At 50.2% G+C, this 16,003-nt stretch overlaps 1 protein-coding gene across 6 annotated transcripts in view; it reads left to right on the forward strand.

Moving 5' to 3' along the window:
* RELB (RELB proto-oncogene, NF-kB subunit) overlaps positions 1-16,003 on the forward strand; it is an 851,517-nt gene that overhangs the window by 166,990 nt on the left and 668,524 nt on the right. The window lies entirely within an intron of this gene.

The raw sequence follows: 16,003 nt of genomic DNA on the forward strand, positions 1-16,003 counted from the left end.
CGTGGGCTTCCCTGCAGTTTTTATTATACCAGCCCTTGCTTTGCTTAGCCTTCAATTTCCGGCATGGTCTGGTGAGAAGATCTTTAATTGCCACAAAGCATGCCTCGTGAAGGTCAACATTATTAGTCGTGGGCAGGTCGCTGGGGGGAGGTGCCAACATCTTTTCTTTGGTGTTAAGAGCCAATTCTTCTATCTGGTTGATAAGCTCGGGGTCAGCTAACACCTTGGACCATTTGACCCGTCTTCTGTTGTCACACAAGACGAGGTCAGATGTAATACAGTCTGATTCCTCCTGCGGTGGCGCTATCCCTGGGACCTTAAGTACTAGAGAGAGGGGGTTGTGATCACTCTCCGGCCTGCTATCTACAATCATGTCAACCATGGATGCCCAAGATTCGATGTTAATGAGTATGTAATCAATGCGACTTGCGCAAGACCCATTATCGAATGTTGGCTTCCCCTCCTTATCAGATGAGCTGCGACCATTTACGGCTCGGAATCCCCATTCCAGACACAGCCCAAGCCAATGGAAGGCAGCCTCCGTTCCCCTGACAGCCTTAGTAATTGTTAACGGGGGGATGTTCCATGCAGAGTCCTCGTCTAAGCCAACATCTTCGGCAAGGTTCATGATAGGCTCAAATGAGCAGTTCAAGTCCCCTGCCACTATGGTGAGTTGGTCACTTTTGTGCTCATTCAAGAGGGCTTCCAGATCATTAATAATCGGTTGCTTCTTGCCACCCTGGCAGCCTCTAGCATAAATATTAATGAGGAGTATTTCTTTGCAGTTTGCCTTCCTTAATGAGATGCAAAGCATGTCGGGATTTATCCCTGCTATTTCTCTAATATTAAAACCCAAGCTAATTTTTATCCAGATGCAGAGGCCACCCGACGCCCTGCCCTTCATGCCCTGAGTAGGCGGTTTGTAGAAGTTAAGATAGCCTTGTCTATAGAGTGGGGCTACTGACCAGGTTTCTTGGAACAGGATGACATCGTGGGAGGAAATATAATCGGCCCAGTCATCATTGTCCAAGCGACCCCTAAGACCCGCAATGTTCCAGGATATTATTTTAAGTTGGCTATCTGGGCTATCAGTACAAGGGGAAACATGGTGGGCCGGGGTTTCTATATCTGCTTGGTAAGAATAGTGGTCAGTGGGAACACATGTTAGATCAGGTGGAGGCGACGTTTGGCAGCCTGTACTATCATCTCTTGTGATGTTCGTACTAGAGACTGTCAGCTCCCCTTTAATGTTTGCCCCCCCGAGTCAGTCAACCTCCTCCAGGCAGCCAAACATATTAGACGTAGGAACTTCCTGCCACCAACTACTCTGACTGGGTCCCGCATACCTATAACCCCTATTTCTAGACTTTTGGATTGTTGACCAAGTCCCCCCTGTCCTATCCAAGTTTCTAGGGGGATAGAAAAAGGTGAGGGGTCTAACGACAACTGACTGGTCATTTATGCAAGGGGACCATGAGCAGAGATGGTGTGCAGTATTGGGATCAGCAAATGTCACCACTATACAATCACCCAAGATGGATTTATGGCTCGGTCCAATCCACGGTACTCTTCGGACCATTAGAACCCGGCTTCTTAGATGGCTAGGGAGCTGTCTGTTTGTATTTAGCCAGTGTATGACCTTGTTTTTGAGGGACCAATGGTCCTCTTTTGTTAGTGGGTCAAGGGTCGGTACACCGGCTAAGACAGCGACATATGGACTAGCTTCCGGAGGTAAATCTATATAGCCCCCACGGAAGTTTGGTCTACTAGGTTCAAGGGGTGGCTGAGCATTGGGATGTGGCTGAATAGTTTGCCGATCTGCTGGAGGTTTAGGTTTTGGTCCTGCAGTGTGTAATTCAGCCCCTGCTCGAGGCGCACTAGGCTTGGATTTGGGCGGTGCAGGGGGCGGTGCAGGGGGCACATTGGTGAGGCCTGCTTTTGCAATTGGGATGATGGGGATACTATTCCCTATTATTGTACGTGGTTTGGGTACAGGTTTGGGTCGTTCGATAAGAGCAGCAGATGAATCTACTTCTAGGCATTGTAATGGTGAGCCCCCCCCCTGTGAGAGTCTAGCCTCCATTTGCTTGAGACTAAGGCTAGCCAGTGTTACTATTGTCTTGTCCATCTCAAGCAGATGGTTTTCTATTCTAGTAAGTTTGAGTTCCAAGGGGGTGAGTAATTTCTTAAGAGTGGCCCAGACAGTGTGTATAAATACCTCGTCATCCCCATTGTCCCTCTCCGCCCCGCCCGAACTTCCCTCCCTTGACCCCTCTATGCACAAGCCAGGGGATGCTGCCACCTTGGTGACATTCGAAGCACCACCCGGAGCATGGGTGGTGGCACAAGCGATGCTGTCAGTGTGGGTGTTATCGTTTGGTTCACCATGTGCTGAGGTAGACAAAGGGCGTCGGCAATTAAAGAACTGGGCTCTCGCAATTTTTGCCTTCTTGCGAGCAAAGGCAGATCTGGCCAAGCTCTTTTTTTGCTGCAGCGCCTTTTTATTCGCAATGGTGTTAGCCCTTGTTGCAACCCTAGGTGATTTGCTCTTCGCCTTTGAGCTTGTACTGACTACAGGTTTAACTAGCGCTGCATCCTCTGCCGGGTTAGATGGAGGTTCCCTAACCAGGTCACTTAAGGGCTGAGAGGAGCAGTGATGTATATCAGCTATAGTTAGCAAGGGGCGAGGGCCTGTTATCCTCTCAGGGGTACGTGCTAGGGCAAGGTTCCCAAGTGACGATTTTTTCGAGGAAGCAATATTAAGAGACAATTTACGGGCAGCATCAAGTTCAAGAGAGACTCTGTGTTGCATTTTGTTAATTTCGTGGTCAATCGCCATATTAGTCTTAAATAAAAAGTCATCCAAGGTCCCACTAGATCCACCAAGTCACTTGCGGTTTTACTTCGTGTGGTTCGTGTGCACATGGTGGTCAGTGGGGGGCTTGTCGTAAAATAAAGGTGACAGACTCACGTGCAATGGCTGTTCGTGGGGCCAAATCACGTGGCCCAGCCCAGGCCTCTCAGGCCTCGAACGGCCTAAAACGGTCCCGCCCTTGTCCCGGGCTTCTCCCGGTCGCTCCCGCGAAGCGGAGATCCTGCACTCCTTAAGATGCTGCTACTATGTGTTGATTTGGTGATAGGCGGGGGGGCGTGGCCAGCGGGGAGAGCAGCCCAGGTGTTGCTGGTTGGGCGCGCAGGGGCTCCTGGTCGCTGGAGTCCCCTGCCTTGCTCGCAGCCCCGCTAGCTCACTTGCCTGACCCCGCGCTCCTCCTCAGCTCCTCAGTGCAGCCCCCAGGCAGATGACGCGCTGCGGGACCCGCGAAGCGGGTCCGGCGAGTCGTGGCTCCGATTTCAGAAAGAAGGGTCCGCTGGGCAGCAGGTCCGCCGCGCTCCTCAAACAGGTGACTATCTCAGTGCAAAGTGTCCCACAGGCGCTGGGGTTGAGGCAGCTTTTGGCTCCGTCGGCGGGGGGCGTGGCCAGCGGGGAGAGCAGCCCAGGTGTTGCTGGTTGGGCGCGCAGGGGCTCCTGGTCGCTGGAGTCCCCTGCCTTGCTCGCAGCCCCGCCAGCTCACTTGCCTGACCCCGCGCTCCTCCTCAGCTCCTCAGTGCAGCCCCCAGGCAGATGACGCGCTGCGGGACCCGCGAAGCGGGTCCGGCGAGTCGTGGCTCCGATTTCAGAAAGAAGGGTCCGCTGGGCAGCAGGCCCGCCGCGCTCCTCAAACAGGTGACTATCTCAGTGCAGCTGTTAGTGCTTTACCCTCTTCTGTACTGCCTTGTTGGATCTCATCTTCAATTGTCAACAACATAAACATTTAAATTCTATACTCCAAGCTTTCCAATAACCAAGATTGCAGAGAGGAGTAGACATTCAGCAAACTTTAACCACAAATCCACAAAGTCTAGTTGTCTGAAATACATCTTTGGAAACATTGATGAAAGGATATTCTACCCCAGACAGGGACAATGTCACCTTATAAAATATTCCTTATAGCTACCCTTCCCCAAACATCCCTCCCTTGTCCCCTCCGGTCTTTAGAATACATCCATCAGACTGCTAGGATTCTTGGCAGATAAGCATTACATAAAAAACGTTAGTAACATGTTGAGGCCATTTCTTTTAAGCCCAGAGGAACACCTACTGTGTGGCTTCCTATCATGTCATAATTAAAAGGCAGTTTCGGATTACTCTAATGGTGGCGGTGTTCAAGCTCAAAATTTAAATATCTGCTGGTTTGAAAGGTGCAGGAAATCATAGAGGTGGTCAAAATGACTTTGAAATTGGCTACAGACATAAGGAGTTTGAAGGAGAATCGCAAGGACAATAACTGTGGGAGGCAGCTAGACTCAAAGGGTTCATGGTATTGGACCTAATAAGGATATCCAGACTTGTGAGGTGTGGGGCCTAGGAATCTTTTTAACTTGTTCAGACCAACTTTGATTTGAGCAATAAGGACTAATAAATACCTTCTTCTTTGACACGCTTCGCCTAAATGCACTGGATAAAGGAGGTGCAATAGGAGATATTACAAAATTTTTACTATTCGAAGCTAGAGTATTGACTGAAGGACCAACAAAGGGACATATTTCAGTAGTTATTAGGTAGAAGTCTGATAAATGCTACAAATAAACAGACTGGCACCTTGATGATTGAGATGGGAAAGATATTCAGGATCAAAGAAACTCTCAGCCTGGAGGGACCTTGATCTATTCCAGTACATCATCTGACCTTAGAATATTCCCAGGCGTCAGACTGGATCCGGAAAGTTTTGCTCAGCAGTACCCCTGCACGTCCGTCGCTGGCGTCGTATGCTCCGAGATGGCGTCACGGAGACTACTTAGGTGCTACCCATACCCGCTGGCGTCAGTAATTTCTTTTTCCACGCCAGTAAGCACAGATCCGGTTAGAGCACGTACCCTCGTCACTTTTTTGGTCGAGCCTAGAGCAGCGTATGCGCTGCTTGCTCGACTTTTAGTAGGGGGTAAAAAAAGTGCTACCCACAAGCTTTTCCTGGCCTAAAGCTTGTGTGCATGTGTGTGTGAACGCGCGCAGCCACCGTCTGCATTTCTAATCTCATTAAGCGTTCAAGCCGTCATGGCTCATTAAGTGCTTTCGCGCCCACTGTGCGCACACACAACTCCCTCCGCCTCTCTCCCGCTGCAGCCCCATCTATGCATTCCGCGCGGCCAATGCTTGTTGCTTTTGTCTCCAAATCACGCCTCTCTTTTTCCCCTTTTATACCCAGCTCTCATCACTCAATTTGCCCTTCACTGTCTCCACCTTTTCCTTCCTCCCCTTTGCCTCGCTTCAGTCTATCAATTTCTTATTTGTCCTCTCTCCTCATCCCTTCCTATCGCAGCCGCTCTCCTGTAATCGTTTTGCTTTCCCTCCCAACTCCTTCTCCTCTCCCTCCCCCACTCTTCAACATTCCTACTCAGTGTGAAGCGGTCATCTAGCCCCTAAACCATTCCTCTTTTCTGTTCCTCATGTCTGCCTTCTCTCTCCTTCTTCCCACTCGCACCACTTTCTTTTCCTGCTCTCCCTTTTCTCACCTTTCTTTGGTTTCCTCTCAGCCCCGCCTCTCCTCCCAGCCCTCTCTCCGCCCCCCTCCGTCTGCTGTTTCCCTGTAATCCCCCTTCTTGTAGGTGCGAGGCAGGCTCAATGAGCCCCTTTGGGGATGGGGCTGGACTGCGGAGATACCCCGCGGATTGCAAACGAATGATATTTTCCCATAAACTCGGGCTTGGGCGCCTGAACCCCGGATCACACACACAGCTATCGATTCCACGTGATTTGTTCTGCAGACCGGGGGTAATCCCATAAAGTGATTCCTCTTCCTGCCTCATCTGGTGGGGGTGAAGGGGGGCACGGCGAGACCGCCCAGCTCTGGTGACATCACTCATAGCCTGGCGCTGAGCATGTCAGCCGCTGCGTTGGGCTGGCTTTTAATAAGATCCCTGGATGGAAGCTTCCTGCGCAAAAATCAATTTAGGTCTGCTGGTGGCAATAGAGAGGACCCCGGAAGCAACAGAGAGGCGAGTGTCCCAGAGACACTGTGCCATCAAGCGTCCCAAAGGCGGCACACGGCCCAGAGACTCTACTGCCCAATCAAAAGCGACCTGGAGGCACTAATGTGCCATTCCAAGCTTCCTGGAGACACTTCTGCGCCATCCCAAGCTTCTCAGAGACACTACTGCGTCATCTTAAGCTTCCTAGAAACTCTACTGCACGATCCCAAGCTTCACAGAAACAATACTGCACAATCACAAGCTTCCCAGAGACACTACTGCGCCATTGCAGTTTCCTAGAGCCAATGCTGCACAATCACAAGTTTCATGGAGACACTACCTCGCCATCCCAAGCTTCTCAGATATTACTGCACCATCAAAAGCTTCCTAGAGACAATAATGCACCATCACAAGCTTTACAGAGACACTACTGCTCCATCCCAAGGCTCTCAGAAATCCTACAACACCAACCCAAGCTACCTAGAGATACTACTGTGCCATCACAAGCTTCCTAAAGACACTACTGTGCCACAGCAAGCTTCCCGGAGACAATACTGCACCATTCAAAGCTTCCTTGAGACACTACTGCGCCATCACAAGCTTTTCAGAGACATTACTGCGTCATCCCAAACTTTCTGGAGACACTACTGCAACAGCACAAGCTTCCTAGAGACACTACTGCACCATCCAAAGCTTCCCAGAGACGCTACTGCACAATCTCCAACTTCCTGGAGACACTACTGCACCATCCCAAGCTTTACAGAGACACTACTGCACCATCCAAAGCTGCCTAGAGACACTACTGCGCCATCACAAGCTTCCTAGAGACAATACTGCACCATCTAAAGCTTCATGAAGACTACTGCGCTATTCCAAGCTTCTCAGAGACAATACTTCACCATCCCAAGCTTCCTGAAGATACTGTTGTGCCATCCCAAGCTTCCTGGGGACAGTACTGCGCAATTGCAAACTACCTGTAGACACTACTGCGCCATCGCAGGCTTGCTAGATGCATTACTGTCCCATCCCAAGCTTCCTTGAGACTCTACTGCATCGTGCCAAGATTCTCAGACACTCCTGCACCACCCAAACTTCCTGGAGACACTAGAGCACCTTCCCGAATTTCACGGAGACAGTGCTGTACCATCCCAAGCTTCTCAGAGAAACTACTGCTCCATTGCAAGCTTCGCAGAGACACCACTGCACCATCCCAAGCTGCCTAGAGACACTATTGCACCATCCCAAGCTTTCCCTTTTGGGACCTTGCATAACTACTTATAAGTTCCCAAAAGCGAGACCTATTGGCTATGCCAATACTTGTTGACTATCTTTTTGAGTCTTTTGCCTCGTGTTGGTTTTCTCTGGTGCTAGTAGGGATGCTTGGTTTTAAGTCTTGCGGGGTCTGCCGTCGAAATATGTCGGTGGCGAACCCTCATGACTTCTGTCTCTACTGCCTGGAGCGCGACTATGACTCCCGGTCCTGTCTGGACTGTAAGCCTATGGCCCTGAAGGCCTTGAGGGAACGGCGCCGGAAGTTGTTTGAAGTTTGGCACTCTTCCCCACGCCGTTCGAGATCCAGGGGTCGTTCCCGTGACTGGCTGAGCCGTCACCACCACTCCTCTTCACCCTCAGACTCGGGTAAGAGACTGCACAAAAAGAAGTCGAAGAAGCGTTTTTACTCTCCGACGTCCCTCCGTCGGTCCTTGGATGAGGAGAAGAGGGACATCCAAGGACCGACGTAATCCCTTTGGAGTCTGGGTGTCCCGCGCGCTACCCGCCTTACCCGGGTCCGTCGGCGACTCCCGCCCAGATGCAAGAATTCCTTGCTGCTAGAGACCGCACGTATAGGCCTCGGCCTCCCGCCGGTGCGGCTTCGGGCCCCGCGGTCCCATGTGTGGATCCTGCTGGTCCGTCGGTTCTCCGCCGGCTCCAGCCCCGGCGCGGCCAGCGGCTCCGCTGCCGCAGAATCCTGCACCTCGAGTGCCAAGAAGTCCTGTCCTGCTGGCTCCAGCCCTGTCGCCGCCCTCTGCTCCACAGTGGATTCCTCTGGTTCCGCCCCTGCCCCGGTTCCCGGAGGGATTTATCCCTGCCTGGGATCCGAATTGGGAACTGGCACCATTTATTCCTTCACCAGTCCCTACCCCGCCACGACAGCCTGTGCCTACGGCGCTGGCGGAAGAGGATGACTGGGAAGGGTCTGAGGACCCCCTTGCTCGTCAATGTGATTCTGAGCAAGACTGGGTGGATGACTTGGGGAGGCCAGGGGCCTTGACGCCTCCTCTGATCCGGGGTTTGCCTCTCTCCTGACCAATATGGAGGAAGGTACCTCGTATACGGTGGTGCTCCGTCGGGCTGCTGAGGACCTTAACCTCGATCTCCCCACGGTGACCCTGAAAACGAATCTCCTTACGGAGGTACTCCAGCCGAAGTCCACTTCATCAGAGCCGCTGCTGCCCTTTAATGATGCCCTCACCGAAGTCTTGTTGGGCACTTAGGCGCGGCCCGCCACAGGGGCCCCTGTGAAAAAGAACGTTGCAAGGCGTCATCGCCCGGCGTCGGGTGACCCTGCCTTTCTGACCACTCATCCTATACCCGAAAGTCTGGTCACTCAGGCTTCGACATCCCAGAGTGCCTTTCCTACGGCTCCGCCGGATAAGGACTCTAAAAGATTGGAACAGTTTGGCAAGCGATTGTTCTCTTCGGCCAGCTTAGGATTGCGGTCAGTGAACACCGCATATCTCCTGGGCCTCTATTCGCATGCTTTATGGGATGCCGTGGCTGAGGTGTTGCCTCAGTTCCCAGAGGAGGTTCAAACTGTGCTGTCACAGGCTGTGGCTGAGGGTAAGGACGCGACTCGATTTGCCATTCGTTGTGGCTTGGACACCGCGGACTCCCTCGGTAGGGCAATTACCACGACCTTGACGTTTCGGTGCCACGCCTGGTTGAGGTCCACTGGGTTCTCCCTGGACGTCCAGAGCTCGCTAATAGACATGCCTTTTGACAGCACTTGCATGTTTGGTGATAGGGCCTACACAGCACTGGAGCATTTTAAGGACTCTCGGGTTACGGCCAAGTCCTTTGGCCTTATCTGCCACGCGCCCAGCCACGTCTACGATTCATTTCTTTCGTGTCCCTGTCCATTAGTTCGGTCAAAAGCCTGCGCAGAACCTAACTCTGCGTGGGCGTGGAGGCCACCGTGGTGGCTCCGGGGGCCGGCGTGAAGTTCAGTCCACCTCTGCCCCACGACATCTGACTCGAAGCCTTCCTAGTCTGAACTTCGGGTCGCACCCCACGCCAGTGGGTGACAGGATTCGCCATCACCTCCCCCATTAGCGTTCTGTCACGTCTGTCAAGTGGGTGCTGCAGCTTGTCCAGAGGGGCTACTCCCTCCCCTTCGAGTCTACCCCCCCGGCGATGCCACCTTGGTTCCACTGCGTGTCGGGGGATGACTTCGCCCCTCTCCAGCAGGAAGTCATGGCCCTCTTGGCCAAGGGGGCCAATCAGCTCGTTCCTGGGCCAGAAGTAGGATGTGGTTGTTATTCCCACTACTTTTTGGTCCCCAAGAAGAACAAAGGGGGGTAGCATTTTCAGTTTGCCGTGCTCCCCTTTGGCCTTAGCAGCGCCCCTCGGGTTTGCATGAAAGTGATGGTGGTGGTCGCAGCTCATCTGCGCAGGTTAGGGGTGTCAATCGTCCCCTACCTCGATGACTGGTCATTGAAGGCGGGCTCGCCCCAGGCAGTCATCTCCCACCTTCAGACTACTGCTGACCTCCTGCATTTGCTCTGGTCCTCCATCAGTGTGCCGAAGTCACACCTGAGTCCTTCTCGGAAGCTCCCCTTTATCGGAGCGGTTCTGGATTCGGCACGGTTTCGGGTTTATCCTTCCTAGCAGCGAGTCCGGGATATTCAGGCTATGATTCCGATCTTTCAGCCTCTATCCCGGGTTTCAGTCAGGATGACCCTCCGGCTCCTGGGCATGATGGCCTCCTGCCTCCTGCTAGCGCAACATGCCAGATGGCATATGCGGGCTCTGCAGTGGGACTTGAAGTTCCAGTGGGCGCAGCATCAGGGCAACCTGTCCGATCATGTCCAGATCTCGGCGGGCACTGCACGACACTTGCAGTGGTGGCTCATGAATCGCGATTGGGTCAATGGCAGATCCCTCTTCCTTCCCCAACCGGAGCACTCAGTGGTGACAGATACGTCCCTCCTGGAATGGGGAGGCCACTTAGGAGAGGTGGAAATCGGAGGCCTCTGGTCTCTGGCAGAGTCCCGGCTCCATATCAACCTTTTGGAGCTTCGGGCGATCCGACTTGCACTGAAGGCATTCCTTCCCTCTGTCTGGGGAAGTGTGGTGCAGGTGTTCACGGACAACACCACCGCCATGTGGTATTGCAACAAACAGGGCTGGATGGGGTCGTGGACCCTATGTCCGGAGACTCTGCGCCTCTGGACATGGCTGGATCATCAAGGCATTACCTTAGTGGTTCAACGACTGGCAGGTTCTCTGAACGCCAGGGTGGACGAACTCAGCCGCCGGTGCTTGATGGATCACAAATGACGTCTGAACTCGACGTGGCGCAAGGTCTCTTTCTGCAGATTTGCCACCAAAGAGAACGCGCAATGTCATCAGTTCTGCACGTTGGAATTTCCAAGGCGGCACTCGCTCGGTGACACTTTTCGTCGCGAGTGGAGCTGTGGTCTATTGTACGCCTTTCCGCCTATACCACTTCTGCCCAGAGTGCTGAAGGAGATTCGGCGCGACCGGGCCCAAGCAATTCTAGTGGCTCTGGATTAAGCACGAAGATACTGGTATCCCGAGCTACTCAGCATCGATCCGCCGATCTGACTGCCTCTTCAGGAGAATCTTCTTTCGCAGTAGCAGGGGACGGTCCTCCACCCAAACCTGTCCAGCTTCCACCTCCATGCGTTGATATTGAGCGGGGACAGTTGACCGCTTTAGATCTTCCTCCCGAAGTTTGTGATGTCATTCTGGCAGCCAGGCATCCCTCCACTAAAACGGTGTAGTCCTGCAGGTGGAACAAATTTGTGGCATGGTTCACAAATAAGTCTGTGGATCCCCTTTCTGACCCTCTTTCCGAAGTTCTTCTGTTCCTTCTTTCCTTGGCCCATCGGGGCTCTGCTCTGGGCACTATCAGGGGTTATCTTTCTGCCATCTCCGCTTTTCTGCGGCTTCCTGATCAGCCTTCTCTTTTAAAGTCCCCGGTTAACTGTTTCCTGAAAGGCATAATGCACATGTTTCCCCCTGTGCCATTCATAATGCCTCAATGGGGCTTAAACCTCGTCTTGACATATCTGATGTGCGCTCCCTTTGAGCCTCTTCATAGTTTTCCTATGCGTCTTCTTAGTCTGAAAACGGCTTTCCTGGTAGCTATCACCATAGCAGAAGAGTGAGTGAGCTCCAGGCTCTTTCTTCTAAACCTCCTTTCCTTTCTGTTCATCCGGAAAAGGTGGTTCTCGGGACCCGTCCTTTCTTCTTGCCAAAGGTTGTTATGCCCTTCCACATCGGGCAGAACATCACTTTGCCCACCTTCTTTCCGCATCCGCATCCTTCGAAAGAGGAGGAGAGGCTCCATCATCTGGACCCCAAACGTGCGCTATCATTTTATCTGAAACGCACACAGCAGTGCCGGGTGGATGACCAGCTCTTTGTTGGCTACGTGGGTGCCAAAAAAGGTCGGGCGGTGCACAAATGGACCATTTCTCGGTGGGTCGTTCTCTGCATCTAAGCCTGCTACTCGTTGGCTAAGAAGGAGCCTCCTGTGGAGCTGCGTGCCCATTCCACCAGGGTAAAGGCAGCCACTACTGCCTTTGTACGCGGCTTTCCCTTGCAGGACATTTGTCAGACAGCTATGTGGGCATCACTGCACACGTTTACCAAGCATTACTGCCTTGACAGTCAAGTCCGGAGAGACGGCTTCTTTGGCCGTTCTGTTCTCCTGACTTTATGGTGTGATCCTGTTTCCGGACCCACCACCAGGGTTGGTATTGCTGGGGTATCTATTCTAAGGTAAAGAATCTATCACTAAGGTGTCTCTTTTAGATGCACAAGTTACTACTTGTGTAACAATATATCTGTAAGAGACATTAGTTAGTGATAGATTCCTTACCGCCCCACCCATCCTCCCTGTTCTGTGAACTGATTACTAGTGTTAAGGTCATCCCTTTCAGGGCCCTATTTTCAATGCACCAGTGGTCAGTATTTTGCATGGCTCTGTTTTCCTTGCACGGAAAGTCGTGTACAGTACTGACGCCAGCGCGCATGGGTGGCGCCTAAATAGTCTCTGTGACGTCATCTCGGCGCATACGATGCCAGCGACGGACGTGGAGCCGCAGGACGCCACCAACTGACGCGCAGGAGTATTGCTAAGCAAACTTTCCGGATCCAGTCTCACGCCTGGGGATATTCTAAGGTAAGAAATCTATCACTAATTAATGTCTCTTACAGATATATCGTTACACAAGTAGTAATTTGTGCATCAAACTTAATATACTTGTACAAGGCTCGAAGTGTTACAGTAGGCCAGGAGAGTAGTGTGCTTGCAATGGGCAGGAGAAGACTGTAACTTATGCACACCATAAGGTGATGTCCTGAGATTCAAAAGTTCTGGAAAGATGTCAGTGAACATTTCTGGGGTTCAAAAGAGACATGACATTGACACAAAAACAGGCAGCATTAGGAGTCTGGGCTGACCCAGACCTGCAAAAATTGTCTGTTGTTCACTCTGTAACTAATGGTTACACACGAGAGATAGACCAGAAATGGGAGATCCCTGTCATGACAGATATTGCATTGTTTTGAGGCATGGATTTTCTGTCAGTAGAAATTTTATATAAAAAAGTAAAGGTTTAGAAATAAGTATGATAAGATTTCAAATCTGTGGAACAAGTTTTATGAACGGACTTTTTTTGTCTAGGATTTGAATGTATGTTGGAATAGGGTGGTTCTCTGGAGGCCAAAGACACTGGAAATTAGCCTACTTTTATTGTGAATATAGATTAGAAAATGTGCACGTTTGCTTAGTGTGCGCTTCAAACGTTGTCTTGATAAACTAATAAATAATTTTTAAAATAATTTGTGTGACTGGGACCAGAGGGAAGAAATCCTTCCTACACGTGTATTAAGAAGGGGTCGGATTGCCAAACAGACATCCAGGTGGACTGAGGAGAAGGACAAGATAGTCACTGCATATATCATAGGAGTGGTGGGTATGCTGGATCATAAGATGAATAAGTGTTTTGTCTTGGGTTGGATAAGCAGGAGCACATAGAAGCCTCAAATTAGATGTAGAAAACTAGTTGGATAATGTATCCACTCTGAAAATGGGGCTCTGATCCATCTTGCAGCCAGAAAAATAAACTGTGCTTAACTGCTCTTTAAATGACTGTCATGATACAATCCACTAATCGCACAAATGAGAAGTACAGCTGAAAGTCTGTCCTTTACTGATGGATGCCTCACTGCGAATGACTGGACTTTGAGGTCTGTCACGAATTCTATTCGGGACTTGGGTAGGCTTCAGAAGCAGTATGCCTGTGCACCAAAGGATGGGGTAGGTTATCCTTGCTACAGCCTTACTTCACAGTAGCGGCAAATAATCATCAAATTGTTATCAAGTAGACTGTTACCATAGAAGAGGGGTAGATTTATAACGAAAAACCTATTTCGAATTCTGTAGCTCTCCTGCTGTTTCTTGGCACTACCTAAAAAGCATGAATGGAAATGGGCACAAAAACAAAATACACCAAAATTATTTTTGAGTCCAGATATTTTGAGAAGCCCAACCAGGCGTAAAATGTTCCATTGATCACAAAGAAGGAAATTATGCTACCGTCTGGAAGGTTTGTTGGGAGCATTAATAATTTTAGAAATTTCTAATGAATATTTTTAACCTTGGAATCCTCGAATTTAGAATATCTCCCAGGCACCAGACTGGATTGAAGAATTTCTGAGCTGTACTCCTGTGTGCCAATAGGTGGCACCATGTGGCTCCTCACTGACTCATCATGGAGCAGAGCTGCATTTGAACTCCACCCTTCACACTAATGTGAGTGGTTTTCTTTCTGTGCCATGTGACGCAAATCTGTAGCTCCGCTCCTGTTTTTGTTGATCTTTAACTTTTCAAAATTGTGTACAAACAGTGTGCTAGAGAATATGTCCCCTCCAAATTGGCTGTTTGTAACTCGTGTCGAGATTGCTGCAAGCAGATGTCGGACACGGACCACCACCAGGTGTGTCTTTGGTGGATGTATGATGCGACATCGCAAACGTTTACATCGCATCCCTTTACATCGGCGTCTTTACCTCGCATGCCCATGTACAACGCAATCTTTCACTACGCAAACCATTACTTAGCTTACGCATTCAAACACATTCAAAACACATTAACCACGCACACAAACACCCCGCATAGTTTAACATCGCATTTTTCCCCAAATAACCCCCTACATAACACACACTCGCTAAAAGCATAAAAAAGTACCCTACACTTCCCTAAACCCTAAACACTACACTGTCAGCACAATCCCCAGCCACTGCCCTAAACACTAATCTCCCAACACTGCCCTAAACCCTAAACACTACACTGTCAGCACAATCCCCAGCCACTGCCCTAAACCAGAGGCGTAGGAAACATTAAATTCTGGGGGGGGACTGGGACAACCTTGTGGACTTTCCATTGACCCTATACAAATTACCGCCCGTTAAACAAATACAGTTGCATAGTTTTGACGTGAAATATTGAGAAAAGCAGGTATGTAGTCACAGTTTGCATTATGCTTTATTGTTATTTACATTCACATAGTAATCAGACTAAATGTTAAAAAAACAGGTATATGAAGCTTGCATCTTCATGCACCAAGCAAAAAAGGTCGCTGGATCAGGGTGGGGCGTCGTGTTGGCAAGTGCATTATGGTTTGAAAAGTACCTGCTGCTGCGTTCCAGGGGCCTAATTTATGAGGCTGTGCGTCACTTTTATGCCGCCGGTGCGTCACTTTTTGTGACGCACCAGTGGCATAAAAAATGCTCCTTATTGCGCCATATTTACAAAGTGACACATCTAGGTAGATGCATCACTTTGTAAACCCCTGCACCAGGTATAACGTATGCAAGGGGGGCGTATTGACGCAAGGAAGGGTCGTAGAAGTGACGCAGTGAAATCTATGAGATTTCACTGCGTCACTTTTAGGACGCTGTTGCGTCAAAATCTTGTGCCTGCCTCACACCAGGCGTAAGACTGACGCAGGCCCTTTCAGATGGGGCTTGCCCCATGTGAAAGGACGCATTGCTGGAGTTGCGTCACTTTTGTGACACACTCCAGCAATGCGTCACTTTTGCGCTTACAGATACGTCAGAAATACTGACGTATCTGTAACTCCTTGCGACATGATGCGTCCTACATTAAATATGACGCATCAGGAATGTCGCAAGGAGTGCGTACTGAGAAGTGACGCGTCGCTGCTTTCACGCAGCGATGCGTCATTACTCATAAATGAGGCCCCTGGTCTCCAGCAATTTCCAGGTAACAATAAAAATGTGAAGATAACTCTGGTGTTTAAGTCTAGTGGAAGTTTTGACTCATAGTAAGGTAGCCACAATGGGGTAATATGCCTGCTGCAAAGAACACGTACCACACAGATCACAAAATGCATATAATGTAAATAGGTCAGCGAGTAACTGCTTTTGTCTGAGCGATTCTTTTGCTATTTGCAGTTTATAAGTTAAAATCCTAACATTGAACAGTGAGCTATTAACGGTCATCAAAGAGCTGCATGAAAACTGCAAGGTATAGATTAGAACGTTATGATTTTTCCCTAGTCTTTCATTATCCTAAGGTTGGTAAATGGGTTCATTAAGATGGAAATCAATTCTGATTATTAAAGAGAACCCACAATCATGGTGTTATGTTTAAATTCTGGGTTTGTGCTTCTCTAGTGTTGCAAAGCCATCTGTGCCCTGGCACTCCCCAACTTTTTGC

This window comes from Lissotriton vulgaris, chromosome 9 (genome assembly GCF_964263255.1).
Source record: "Lissotriton vulgaris chromosome 9, aLisVul1.2, whole genome shotgun sequence".
Lineage (NCBI taxonomy): Eukaryota > Metazoa > Chordata > Amphibia > Caudata > Salamandridae > Lissotriton > Lissotriton vulgaris.